This window comes from Cupressus sempervirens, chromosome 5 (assembly GCF_028749045.1).
Source record: "Cupressus sempervirens isolate cs-2001-9-10 chromosome 5, ASM2874904v1, whole genome shotgun sequence".
NCBI classification, from domain to species: Eukaryota; Viridiplantae; Streptophyta; class Pinopsida; order Cupressales; family Cupressaceae; genus Cupressus; species Cupressus sempervirens.
In genome coordinates, this window is record NC_143122.1 from 1,398,943 (window position 1) to 1,412,065 (window position 13,123).

Genomic DNA, 13,123 nt, shown 5'->3' on the forward strand with positions numbered 1-13,123 from the left:
GTCACTCCACTAGCAACTATTTCTGGTATGTCCATGAGACAAACTCCTAGTGTAGCTAAAGTTTAGGCCCTCATTTCCCAACTTCAGGAAGATAGGCATTATGGATAGATTGGTAGATAATGGATTGAGAGACTTAAATTAGGAGTTTCTCTTATAGATCAAATTGGAAATGCTATCCTTAGATTGGAGATAGAGAAGGACAACATATTGTCTAATAGTAATACTCTAGTTGGGGAAAGGGTTAGATGTGATGTCTGCATCTCCCTTTTAAAAATGATCATCCAAATGAAAGTGAAGGAAGCAGTTGAAGAAAATATTTTGAAGGGAATGAACCTTTGTTCAAATGGCTCCAAAGTATGTAGTTCAAGCTAGAAATGATCCAGTGACTAAGAAGGGACTCAAATAAACAAAGAGTAAAGTAAAGAAGACTCAAGATAGGAGATTTGATCTTATGAGAGGACTACACATTGATTCTAAAACCAATGGTCAAGAAAAATCTCTCATTGGAGTAGATGTACAATGAAGAGTAACTTCTCAAAAATTTTAGATAATCTATCTAGAGTGGCTTCCAGTAGTCAGAACATAATCACAAAATTCTAGACACTTAGTGGTTGGATACATTTGGCTGTGGAGGAGTTGCCAGATTAGTTGAATGTTGTAAAGGAGTTGGTGAGGGAACATTCAAAATGGCTTTTGAGATTCACTAATATACATGTGCCCAACCATGAAGAGTTAATCCTAATAATGGTTGTTGCTAAGGAATATAGAGCAAAAATAGAAAAGGGGGAGAAGTCTAAATGATTTATATTATGCCCTCTTTTTGTTTTCTTTTGTAATTTTGTAATATGACAAATTGGCATCTTGCCATTTGTCATTTTCAAAAGATGAACCGATTAAGCTTCCATTGTAATGGTCATCTCAAAAACTCTATATGTATGAATTCAAAAGATTAATGAAAGGTAGACAAATTTTTTGTGTGAAGTACTTTTTGTTGCAGAGATAATTGAATGGTATTTTATGCCAATCATTTTTTGTTCTAGTTAATATTGTATTTAGTTTACGCTTTCTCTTTTGTTTGAATCAGGAAAAGGGAAAAATAGAATTTTACCTCCCCTATTTTGAGGCAATGGATACATTTGATAAGTATTGTTATTGTTCATTCGAGGAGGAAATCCTTCTAGATTTTCTAGTTTATTAGTCACAGTTCAGATTTGAATTAGCTTAGTTCAATATTAGTTATTATTTGGATAAATTTATGGATTCATAAGATGTGTGGATGCATAAACCTTTTTCAGTGTTGAGAAATTTTTGTTTTCTTGAGTTGGATTTTATTTAGGTTTAGCTTGGTTATCCCTCTATTGTTCTCAGGTTAAGAATATACCCAAAAATAATTTAGGAAGAAAACATAATTTGTTGCAAATTTATTTTAGGGAGCTATACCTACCAATTCAGAGGAAAGCCAAATAATTTACAAGTATATTTCCAACTATCTATGATCAGATATTGTTCTGAATTGGGTATTTAAGATTAATAAGTAGAAAGGACAAGTCTGTTTACCAACACTACTGTCAGTTTCTTTCCATTATTTCATATAAATTCTTGGGTATATTATTCTCAATTTTACTTTAGGCTAGCTTATGATTAGAAATCATTTCTACCATAGTCTCCTCAATTTTGGTTTTGTTAGTATTATCCAATGTATCATATTTTACAAATCTAAAGCTAGAAAATCTTGAAGATCTTCTTAGATATATGCATACCTCATCAATAGAATTTTTTTTCCTTATGGGTGGTCCTTTTTTCAATCTCCTTATCTTTGGTTTAGGTGCACTAGGATCAGTAGTCTCAACTACTCTCTATTTTGCAATATGCTCTGCACTAGAAGCTACCCTTTTTCTAAATAGTTAGTATAAGGAAATGTGCCTAGTGTTGGTATTGACTGGCATGGTATGCTTTGCTTTCTTCTTAGAGGTGACATAGAAAAATAATTTTTGATGGTAGGTGTGGGGTTAATGGAAAATAGTTCTGGTGGTTGGATGTTAGGCATGAAAGGATTGCTAGTGAAAAGGTTGGCAGGTGGACCTTGTGATTGCATGAAATTCCAAGGACCTAGTGGAAACGAGGTGGAAATGTTATGACTGGTAGTAAATGGGTTATTATTGATAGTAGGTAGGATAAAGGGTGGATTGTTGGACCCTAAAGATGGAATTCATGTGGTATGATGAGATATTGATTGGTTGTACTTTTGAAATGAATAGAATACAATGCTAGTAGATGCATATGAAGTGCAAGTGTAGAATGTAGTACTACCAAGTGAGATAGAAGAATTTGGAGTAGTGAAGGTGGTGGTGTTTATAGACATGAAAGGTGTAGTGGTGGTATGCTGGGATGTGGTGTGGACTTAAGATTGTGCTATGATGGGTTGATTACTCTATGGGATTGGAGAACCAAGTTGGGTTGACGATATGTTTAGATCCATGGGTTCTAGTTGTGTTGACTAATATCCTCTATTTTGTATAAAAATGGGGTCATTAGGATCATATGGACTGATAGGCAATGGTAGTCTTCCAAAAAAAGGATGTCTATGATTAGTTATGTTGAAAGGTGGCAGTCTTCCAAAGTCGAAGGCACCAACATTGTCTCTTAAGAAGTTTGCCATGTTGGTTTCCCTATTTCAATCTATGATGGCATTGATGATAGTTGCATGTCTGGGTTGATTCATAAAGGCCTCTATGTCTAGTAAAGGGTCAAATTCCTTAGGATTTTATAGTGGTGGATCATGTGTAATTGTAGATACAGGCAGATATGGTTGTGCACTAGTTGAACTACCACTAAGATTAGGATCCATGTCTTTCTTCTTCCTTTTACTCTTGGTGAGACATTTAGTAGGTGGCATGAAATGGTGATGTTGCTAAGGATGAAGTGCACAATGGTAGACCAATGAACACAATGATAGATGGGTGAATGATTTTTCAAAAATGCTCTAGGGATATAACAACTATGATGTAGGGATTTTCTAGGGTGCACAAAGATGTATGATATATGTGCAAGAATGACCTTATGTCTAATGATATGATACCTATGGAAGCCTAAGGATGAGTTATGTGATGCCAAAGTAAGATAGAGGATGTTTTTCCCTATGTACACGCTCAAGATATGATGGTGAGGTCAACTATAAGGTAAAATTGTGACCTTTTGGAAGACAAATAATGATCATGTGTGGAGCCCAACCTTTTTCTCAAGGTGATGAGGGACACAAGACACAAAGATAGTTTTCAGGGATAATTGAGATAGTGTGATGGATGTAGGATATAGGGCAGACAATTATCAACAAAGTGACATGAAATGCTTAAGTATGATGTAGGATTGTGATCTATGATGTTTGGTTATGATGGGTTTGGATTCCTAAAGCATGACCTAAAGATGATGGATCTATAAAATGCCTAAGTAGGATAAAGACCTATATGGAGACATAAATCTATGATAGATGCCTAATCTATGTTATGATGAGTGTGAAGTGTGTGTGGAAGAAGAAGATCCTAATCAAAATTGGTATAGCTAGTATAGTTGATAAGGCTTTGAATGATTGTACATCATAGGGTTAAGTTCTAAATCTTCTTACCCCACTTGGTTTGTAGAGAAACTTCAACACCTTCTTTCTTAATCTGATCTAACTTGATAAGTCTTGGATTAGGTGTATAATTTTTGTGTTCTAATTTTATCTCTCTATTAAATGTTGTCTATGGAAGCTTGACCTTTTTGAATTTAGTTTTTCTTTGGTTTGACATAAGGTATTCTTAATACATTTATTGCAACTATGGGTTAAGGTAGTGACCATGGTAAGTATACCTTTTACTTCAAGTTGGAAAACATAGATCTTTGGATAAAAAAATAGATCTAAGAAATGATGTTTATCAAAGGAAAAAATGGCTTGATTTTAACTATAAGGAATAAAAGAATAAAAACTAGGCTAAGGATTGTTGCAAATGGAATTGCTAACAATCTTCTTGAGATAGTTAAGGTAAGCATGGTCTGATAATGAATGATTTTGAGTAGATATAGAGTGCAAGATCCCATGCAACTTGTTCCAACTTTTTATCATGAATGGATCAGATGAAAAGTGGGGAAAACATTTTTTGGGTGCTTCAAGCGAAGCCATGGCTTCCATCAAAGCCACCACATAGCTTCACTTGAACCCATGTGGAGAGGGCTTCAATGGAAGCTAAGGGCTTTTCTCAAAGCCCTTGCCGCCCATGGGTCCTCTTGGGCTTTGAGCGAAGCCGTGGGCTTCCTTTAAAGCCTTTATGACTTTGTGTGAAGCCCTAAAGGCTTTGTTTGAAGCAATTAAAATCCCTAAAGGCTTCGTTTGAAGCCCCCCTTTAAAGGTGATAGACTACCTAAGTGGCTTCACTTGAAGACCCAAATATGGGCTTAGAATGAAGTCTTCTTCACATGAAGCTTCCAAAAATGGAAATTTCTCAGACTATGCTCATTTTTTTACAAATTTTCTTTTTTTGATGGTTCAAACAAGGTCCGAATAAGTTTAAACTCTGAAACTAAGTTTAGAAATGTGTTTTCCTTTCAACAAGCTTTCCAATCAATACATTTTTATCATATATTGTATTTATTGTGATGTTTTATTTTTAATTTTATTAAATGTAGGTTTTTAATCATTTTAGAAACCTTCATTTGAAGCCTTGAAAAAATATAAAAGTAAAGAATAATTTTTCAAAAAAATATGATCATCAAAGCTATGTGTATTAGCTATCTAGCAAGTCTAGAAAAATTTCCTATTGATATATACAAATCAAGTTATATTGATCAAAAGTAACCTATGTCTAAATTATCATTAGTGTCACTTTGACACTAAATAAAACCTATAATTTTTGACAAAATTGAATAAAACCAAAAAAAAATTGATAGTTATTGATGTTACTATTCTATCCCAAAAATAATTTTGTAATTATCCTATTTTAAAAAAAAGTTATGTTGATTAAAACACCCATCACTTTTTGAAAATATCAATTTTAGTATAAAGCACTTCGCAAAGGAGATTAAAAAGAAGGACTTCAAATGAAATTATTAAAAAAACTTAAAAATATTATTAGAAACTAGATAGAAAATGCTAAAAATCACTAGTTTACATCATCATCAAATTCTTTATGGTATTGTCGTAATATGCATTTGAAAATCAAGTTTTTGTTAAAAATATCTACTTTAGTATCAAACATGGCCAAAAAGTGGGAACCATTATCATGGCCTTAATTGTTTTTTACAGTAAGTGAAGTAAAATAAACTAGACTAAAGTTGTTGTGAATGGATTTGCTAACAACTCTTTTTGAAATACTAAGGATAAGACTCTTTTTGATAACTAGATATAGTGTTTTGTGAGTAAATCTCCCAAAGAACAAAGCAACTTTGAGAGAGATAGACGCATGATCTCTTTAGCAAAAATATTTTGAAAGTAACCATAAAAATGTGTATGTTCTAAAAATTTCTTTCATAGGTCTTTTGTACAAATAAGATAATTCAAACACACTTTTTATCCCTAAGGTCACTTTGGTTTCAATGTATTACTCATTAGGCCTATCTAGAGGTGCTCATCTTGATGTTTTCTAGATCTAGTGTGATATTTCCCTTTAATTGAACAGGTGAGTTGATACAAGATTTGATTGAAAAACTTACATGTCAATGATCCTTCAAGGTATGACAAATAGAAGCCCCCCTTCTGTGGGGACAATGACTTTTGGAGATGAAACCCAAGTAGCCTTATGCCTCTACCAAGGGAAACGCATATGTCAAGTAACTTCAGAGAAGCCTTATATTCTCTGGCACCATGATTGATACACCAAGGATAAAAGGATAGCTACTAAGTTGGTTCATAATTGGGTCTGTGGAGTCAACCACTTGGTTATTACATATGTGATCCACTTAAGAATCTATTTTGGACATGTTGAAATCAAGAGAAAGTTTTCCCACCTTAGGCTACCCTCAGAAACACACTACATAAACTCACTTGATAGAGAAAGAAGGTTTAGCCTTCCTCTCATTTATATACCAACCAGATTATTTACTAGTTTGAGCTCTTATCTAAAGGGGATGCTCTTCCTAGAGGATGATGAACTTGCTAGAAGCACTCCTAGGTTGTTGTGAATGATCTTGCTAACAACTTTTGATACATGCGTCACCTATTTAAATGGTCTATCTTAGTTTGTAGAAAGAGAGAAGTCAAAGATATGTTAAAAGGCACAATCTTAAAATGCAAAAAGAATTTGGTTCATTCTATTTTGGAAGCTTTTAGTGTATCCTAGTGGCTACTTTGAAAACACTCGTGATTTAACATACAAGGTTCATTTCCTACTTACAATGATGGTCAACATAATAAATCACAACAACAAAAGAAATTAAGCAAGTGAAAACTTTGAAAGAGATGAGGATAAGGATGATTTTCCTTTAAGGCATTAGAGATTGAGGTTTTGTTCATTTTAAACCCCAAAGTTGAAGTGTTTACACATAATGTTCATTAACACTTAAAACTTAATATTTATCGCATTTGTTCTTTTTAAGTACTCAACATTCAAGATTTTTTTTTCTAATTAATTAATCATTTATTCCAATGAAAAGCATGCTAAATTATTCAACCATTCATTCCATTAAACACATGAAAATTGTATCCTTAAGCATTCAAGATTGAGTTTTTGGAAACTAAACTAAGTAAACCTACAAAACCAAACTATTAGAATTCCAGCAAGGTACCTATGAGCTACCCTCACATAAAAAATAAATTAGAAAGTTAAACTGATTAGCTAATTAAGAAAACCCATGAGATTCAACCTATGATCCCACAACATGGGAATGTAATCAAACAATGCAGGATTATGTGTAGAAACTAGTGAAAAACTGAGAAAAAGTGGGCCATAGGAAAATTTGTCATAGTATGATCTTGCGATAGAGTGATCCTACATATTTTGGGAGGCGTTCCCACTGACAAGTGTGTCTATGGGTTTGAGGTAAAAATTTTAAATTGGATTTATGAGGTTATCTATTTTGGCTAAGTGTTCTTGTAGGTTTTGACAACAAACCCGCTAGCAAAAACTCATGTTCCCATGGGAAGATAGAAAGGCAGGAATCATGGGGAAGGTTTGAACTTCCACATGGTAGTTAGACATCATCATGAATGTGGTCCTATTTTTTCAGGTTCATAATCTTGCAGGTTTGTTTCCCATGAACTCGCAGTTGTAGGTTTGCAAATTTTTTGTGTTTTTAGAGCGAATAGGTTGAAAATTGATGATATGGTTGGTAGAACATTTCCTAGATTTAGATTCATGCACCTACAATAAATGTTAAAAAACCTAACACATACAAGAAAAAACACAATATTTTAGTTTCAGTTAGTTAGCAAAATAGATACAAAATTGATCAAAAGTGACCCCAAATGTAGAGTCCCACTGAGCATGCCAAAATGTAGAGCTATTAAACTAGTGTGCAAAGAAACTTAATATTTTAATGAAAAGTTCACAAACTAAGAAAATGAACACTACTTATGATAAGATGAAGCAAACAATGTTGAGGCAAGAAAATCAAGAATGGTAAGTGTTAGAGTTAATGTTCCAGTAAGTGTTAGAGTTAATGTTCCAACTAGTCAATAAATAATTGTTGCACATGTGGAAAACCTTGTTGAGTTGCTGGCAACACAAGTTTAGTTTAGGTGTGAGTCAAAGAGTTCTAGTTTGAATCAAGTTCTTATTGTAGATGTATTTGAGTTAGGTGTCCATAAGTTTCAATTAGCTATCAAGTTTGTGTATGTTGTCAATCATGAAGTAGTTTGTTGTAAATCTAATTAGTAGTCATTTAAGAATTTTTTTGGGTCAACTATTGTACAAATTTGCATCTATTATTCAATAGAATAATAGGTTGGAAGTTCTTTCTTCTCTTCTTTTCTACTATTGTTCTATTTTTCCAATATGGTTCAAAGCTATCTTCCTATTAAATTTTGTTTATTAGAGAAGTTGTTAACAAGACGAGGCCAAAAAAAAACCACTGGATGATTATGTTTTCATTGAAAAAATTGTTTGATTTTGAAGAGATCAATGCTTTGAAAAAAAGGAAAAGATGTGGTTGAGGCTAGATGTATGCTCGAATAGTTTGAGGTGCTATAGGATTAGATAAATTATGCCTTTAAGAGGGTTATGAGGCATTCCATGTGGAGATGGTGTGTCCAATAGTTCAGGGAGATTTGAAAGTCTAGAAGCTTGGCATCGTACCTTTACAAGGGTTATGAGACATTTCATGTGAAGATGGTGTGTCCAATGGTGTTTGAAGCTAGATGATATCTGCATAACTATGAGAAAGTCTTACTCCTCTATGACATATTTTCAAAGTATTATTTCTACTTAATGTTTCCTTTAGTTGTCACATTAAGTGGGGGTGTTATAGTTAATGTTCTAACTAGTCAATAAATAATTGTTACACATGTGGAAAACCTTGTTGAGTTGCTAGAAACACAAGTTTAGTTTATGTTTGAGTCAAAAAGTTCTAGTTTGAATCAAGTTCTTATTGTAGATGTGTTTGAATTAGGTGTCCATAAGTTTTAGTTAGCTATCAAGTTTCTGTATGTTGTCAATCATGAAGTAGTTTGTTGTCAATCTAATTAGTAGTCATTTAGAAATGTTGTTGGGTCAACTATTGTATAAATTTGCATCTATGCGAGTCAAAGAGTTCTAGTTTGAATCAAGTTCTTATTGTAGATGTGTTTGAGTTAGGTGTCCATAAGTTTAAGTTAGCTATCAAGTTTGTGTATGTTGTCAATCATGAAGTAGTTTGTTGTCAATCTAATTAGTAGTCATTAAAGAATGTTGTTGGGTCAACTATTGTATAACAAGCTCAAAGATATTTCTTCTCTTCTTTTTACACTATTGTTCTATTTTTCCAATAGTAATCTCCCCAAGTGTGACCTTGATGTCTTCGATATATCCGATTATGGATGGATGTATGCTCAAGCATGCTTCAAGCTTCAAGTGCTAAGTGATCAAGCATGGAGATGGATGAGGGATTCAACAGAGGTGTGGAAGGATTTTAACATGGTAAGGGTGTAAATGGTTATGTTGTAGTGGTTAATGGAGCATTATAAGTTTGCATGGAAGTTGAATGATTTGTGAGAGGGGGAAGTGCTCAATTTATAGGCTAAGGAGTGGCGAGATGGAGGGTCAAAATGTGAGGATGGGGAAAGGGTGAGGAAGGGCTAGGATTCAAGGAAGGGAGAGCACATGGATTGTGCTTCTTCAAAGCTATAGCCTTGTGACGAGTGTCACAAGGGGATTGAGTGGTCAAAGTGGGGGGTCAAAGGGAATTATGAGCGAGGAGGAGTGTGGAAGAAGGATGCAAGAGGCATTTAAGGGAATTTATGACATGTAAGAGCCATTAATGCTCCCAGATATGAATGTGAGAGAATAAGGGAGACTTTTGACTTTGGCTTGGGTTAGAAAATCTTAACCCTTGCTTAAAGTTGTGCACATATTTAGGAGGGGGATTAGGCTTGGCTTAGGAGGGGATTAGGAGGCAAGTGGGTTGGGACTTAATGAGGTAGGTTAGGTAGTCTTCTAAGTGAGGTTAGTATGGGTGAATGGATTGGCTTAGGGTAATAATAGGGTTTTAGGATGGTTAGGGATTTGGACTTGATTTATTAAATGATTTATTTAATAATGGGGATGTGGGATTATATTAAATAGATTTATTTATTTATTTATTTTAATAGAGGAATGGAGATTTAATTGATAAATTGATTTTGGGTTATTATTTGATTTTATCAATTGGACTATAGTTAAATTTAAAAATTAAATTAAATTAGGGGACAATGATTAATTAATTAAATATAAAAAAATTAATCAATAATGCACTAGAATATGAATATATTAGATTACCTACTAATGTAATCAGATTTAGGTGTCTACAAAGGCCACTAAAGTTTTTGTTATGATTTGACTATATTTTGGGAGGTTTTCCAATAATAGGTATAATGGTGCAGAATAGGAAAATTGGAAAAATATCAAGTTTTAGTTAAGGAATTATTTTGACTTGGTAAAATAATTTCTTGATAATAATGGTCTAATATATTAAAGGTTAACTCTTACATGACAGAATTAAAAAAGAGATTAGGTAGTGTGTGGAAAAGGATAAGGCTAACAATTCAAAGTTTTTGATATAAAGGAGGATCTTTTTGTATAGCAAAGTTCCCAATTGTATTATAATGACATAATTTATATACACACACATTTTATGTATTATATAGATGTGAAATTGATGATATCAATAGAGTAGAAAAATTATGTTTAATGAATGTGGAACTAAAAGAGCAAATCAGATATTGAAGATATCAGAACATTCAAGGTTTTGTATGTATTCATATAACTTGTAAAGTTGTATATGCATGTTTGGGTAGTAAGCTCAACTTGTATTTTGTATTGTAATTACAACTCATAATAGGTTTGAGGCTTCTAACAAGGCCTAGTCCTCTCATAAGGATAGATACAATATATAGATGTAATAGACTCCTAGCATGGTCAATATCTTTCGCAAGATACTCTTAATTAGTAGATCATTTTGTGGGTATGACCCTTATCAGGTTTTTCCCTTGGCCAAGGTTTTCCTAGTTTAAAAAAATGGTGTTATGAGTTTCTTTATGTTGTGCAAGGTTTTACTTTTTAGTTTACTAATTTATGCAAGTTTAAGATTTATAAGTGATATCCATAGGTGGGAAAAAAGTTGTTTAAAGCATATTATTGATTCCCACTATCATTGTAATTTACTTTGACAAACCTTCCATCTTGGATTACTCATAATCATTGAATTAATATAAATTTCTAGAAAAGATATCATTTCCAATCTCAAATTTCTTCAATTTCATTTTCTAATTACATGATATAGAGTTCATCACTCAATTAGCTTAATTACATTCACATATGTTAATTTCACAATAACTACATAGTAACTGAATCACATTTATCTTAGATTTCCAATCATAGTTGCATAATGCATATTTTAGGAGCTTTGAATCGTCCATTCTAGGATTTAATGTCATTGGTTAGGATATTTTCAATCTGAGATCACTTTCAATCCTAAGTACATTCTCTCTAGATTGGAAGAAATAAGATGACCTTTGATAGTTAATTGTATAAAGTATTATTTCATTGTATTTGATTGACTAAAAATAATAATTTCCTATTAAAGATTTGTATGTGAAGATGACGATATAATAAACATACACAAAATACTCTATTCCAAAGCTCTCATTTTGGAACACATTAGAGGTATGCTAGTAGAGGTTGTGGAATTTGACATTTTACCTGCCAATTATAATTTCTTGAAATTTTATGAAGCTTCTTCAACATATCCCATTTTTTATAAATATTATAACCAAATTATCATTCCATGAGACATCATTTCTTTGAGGAAATTTGTCAAACATTTTATACATATTTACATAAATGGACACTACAATCAAATCAAGTATTTTACTTTTGAGGAAGAAATGTGATCATACAACTCCATCCATGTGATAAAATTAGTCATTGTCTCCATGAGTCTCAATCATAGTACCTTTAATAGGATCATGTGCGAAGGATTTATGTTGAATTATTTTTAATGGAGAGTGTTTAGTTAAAGAGTGAAGAACTTGTACAATTAGTGAGACAACTAAGTAAGAAATAAATCCAACTCTGGAACATTATCTTTTGAGCATTTTCCCTATGGTTTCTTCCAAGGGTAATAATTCTAGTCAATAAATGTTGTAAATTAGGAAATGATCATAATTCTCACATTTTTCCAATCTAGATATAATGTTACACAATTGTTTTTTAATAATACTAATAAGGAAGTGTCAGATAGATGTGAGTATTTACAAGATTTTGGCATAATGCACAATATCTAATTTGAATCAAAAAATTTAAAAAGTTGTAATCTACCCAATTCAAATTAGGATCTGTAAGGTTTCATTATGAATACAAATTACTTATCTTCTAATGATTAATTTATGCAAAAAAAACTCCTTTCTTTGATTAAGATTAAGGATGTAATATAATGGATTACCATGAATAATTTGGATAATAAATAATTGGCCCTTATAAACTCTTTTTCTAAGTACATACAAAACCTTTTATCTTATATTCAATAGATTTATATAAGGTCTCTTGCATACAACTCTCCATTCGAGTTTTCCATCTATCATACCAAATTTAGTGTGGAAGTTTTTAGGGCTAGCTTATAATGGCCCCAGCCAATTGTGACCTATTAGTTGATATTCGTGCTCACGCTATTGCTTCAAATAGCCATTGCACCTCCAATGAACAAACATCCTCACAAGATCATCCCAAAGGTCTTCCACGAGGTAATCTTGACATCGTTCTTCCTATGCAAAAATTTGATGTTGCATGTGAATGGTTAGAACAACATATATTGATAGGGCATTTTGTGGGTAGGAGTCCTCTTGAAACTATGCTCAGAGAATGGGTTACCAAGAGATGGACTCCTTATAGAGTCTACCTTGAGGCTATGTAAAACCTTACCAAAGGTTTTTTAATTCTACATTGCTAACCCATCCTAGGCCAATGCGGTCTTTGGAAATGGCCCTTGGTCAGTTTGTTCATCCTTGTGTTTTAAAGGTGGCATTGAGACTTTATAGTCTCTAATGACAAAAAGATTAGGGTTCCTATTTGGGTTGAGTTCCTTGGTCTCCCCTCTGCCTTGTTGGCTATTTATTGAGTTCATTGCCAATAGCGTTGAAAAATTTGTTACTAAGGAATATGATAAGTTTTTCAATGCTTTCCCTTAGAAACTCATGTGCATAAAGGTTGATCTCTCCAAGGATTTCAAGAATTCTATGGAGATTTAGGTTGGTTCCCACACCTTCTCCCAAAAGGTTATTTATTTGAACTTTCTAAACACCTATTATAGGTGTCAGTTAGTGGAACACAAGATCAAGGATTTCCCTTTGGTAGTACCTAGGGTTAAACCCCTACTTAAGGATACTCCTATCAAGCCAATGAAAGGAATAAAAAAGGAGGAATTGACCATTTTTAGGCACAAAGGAAAGTATTCCTTAGCCCATAAAAAGTCAAATGTAGCATCA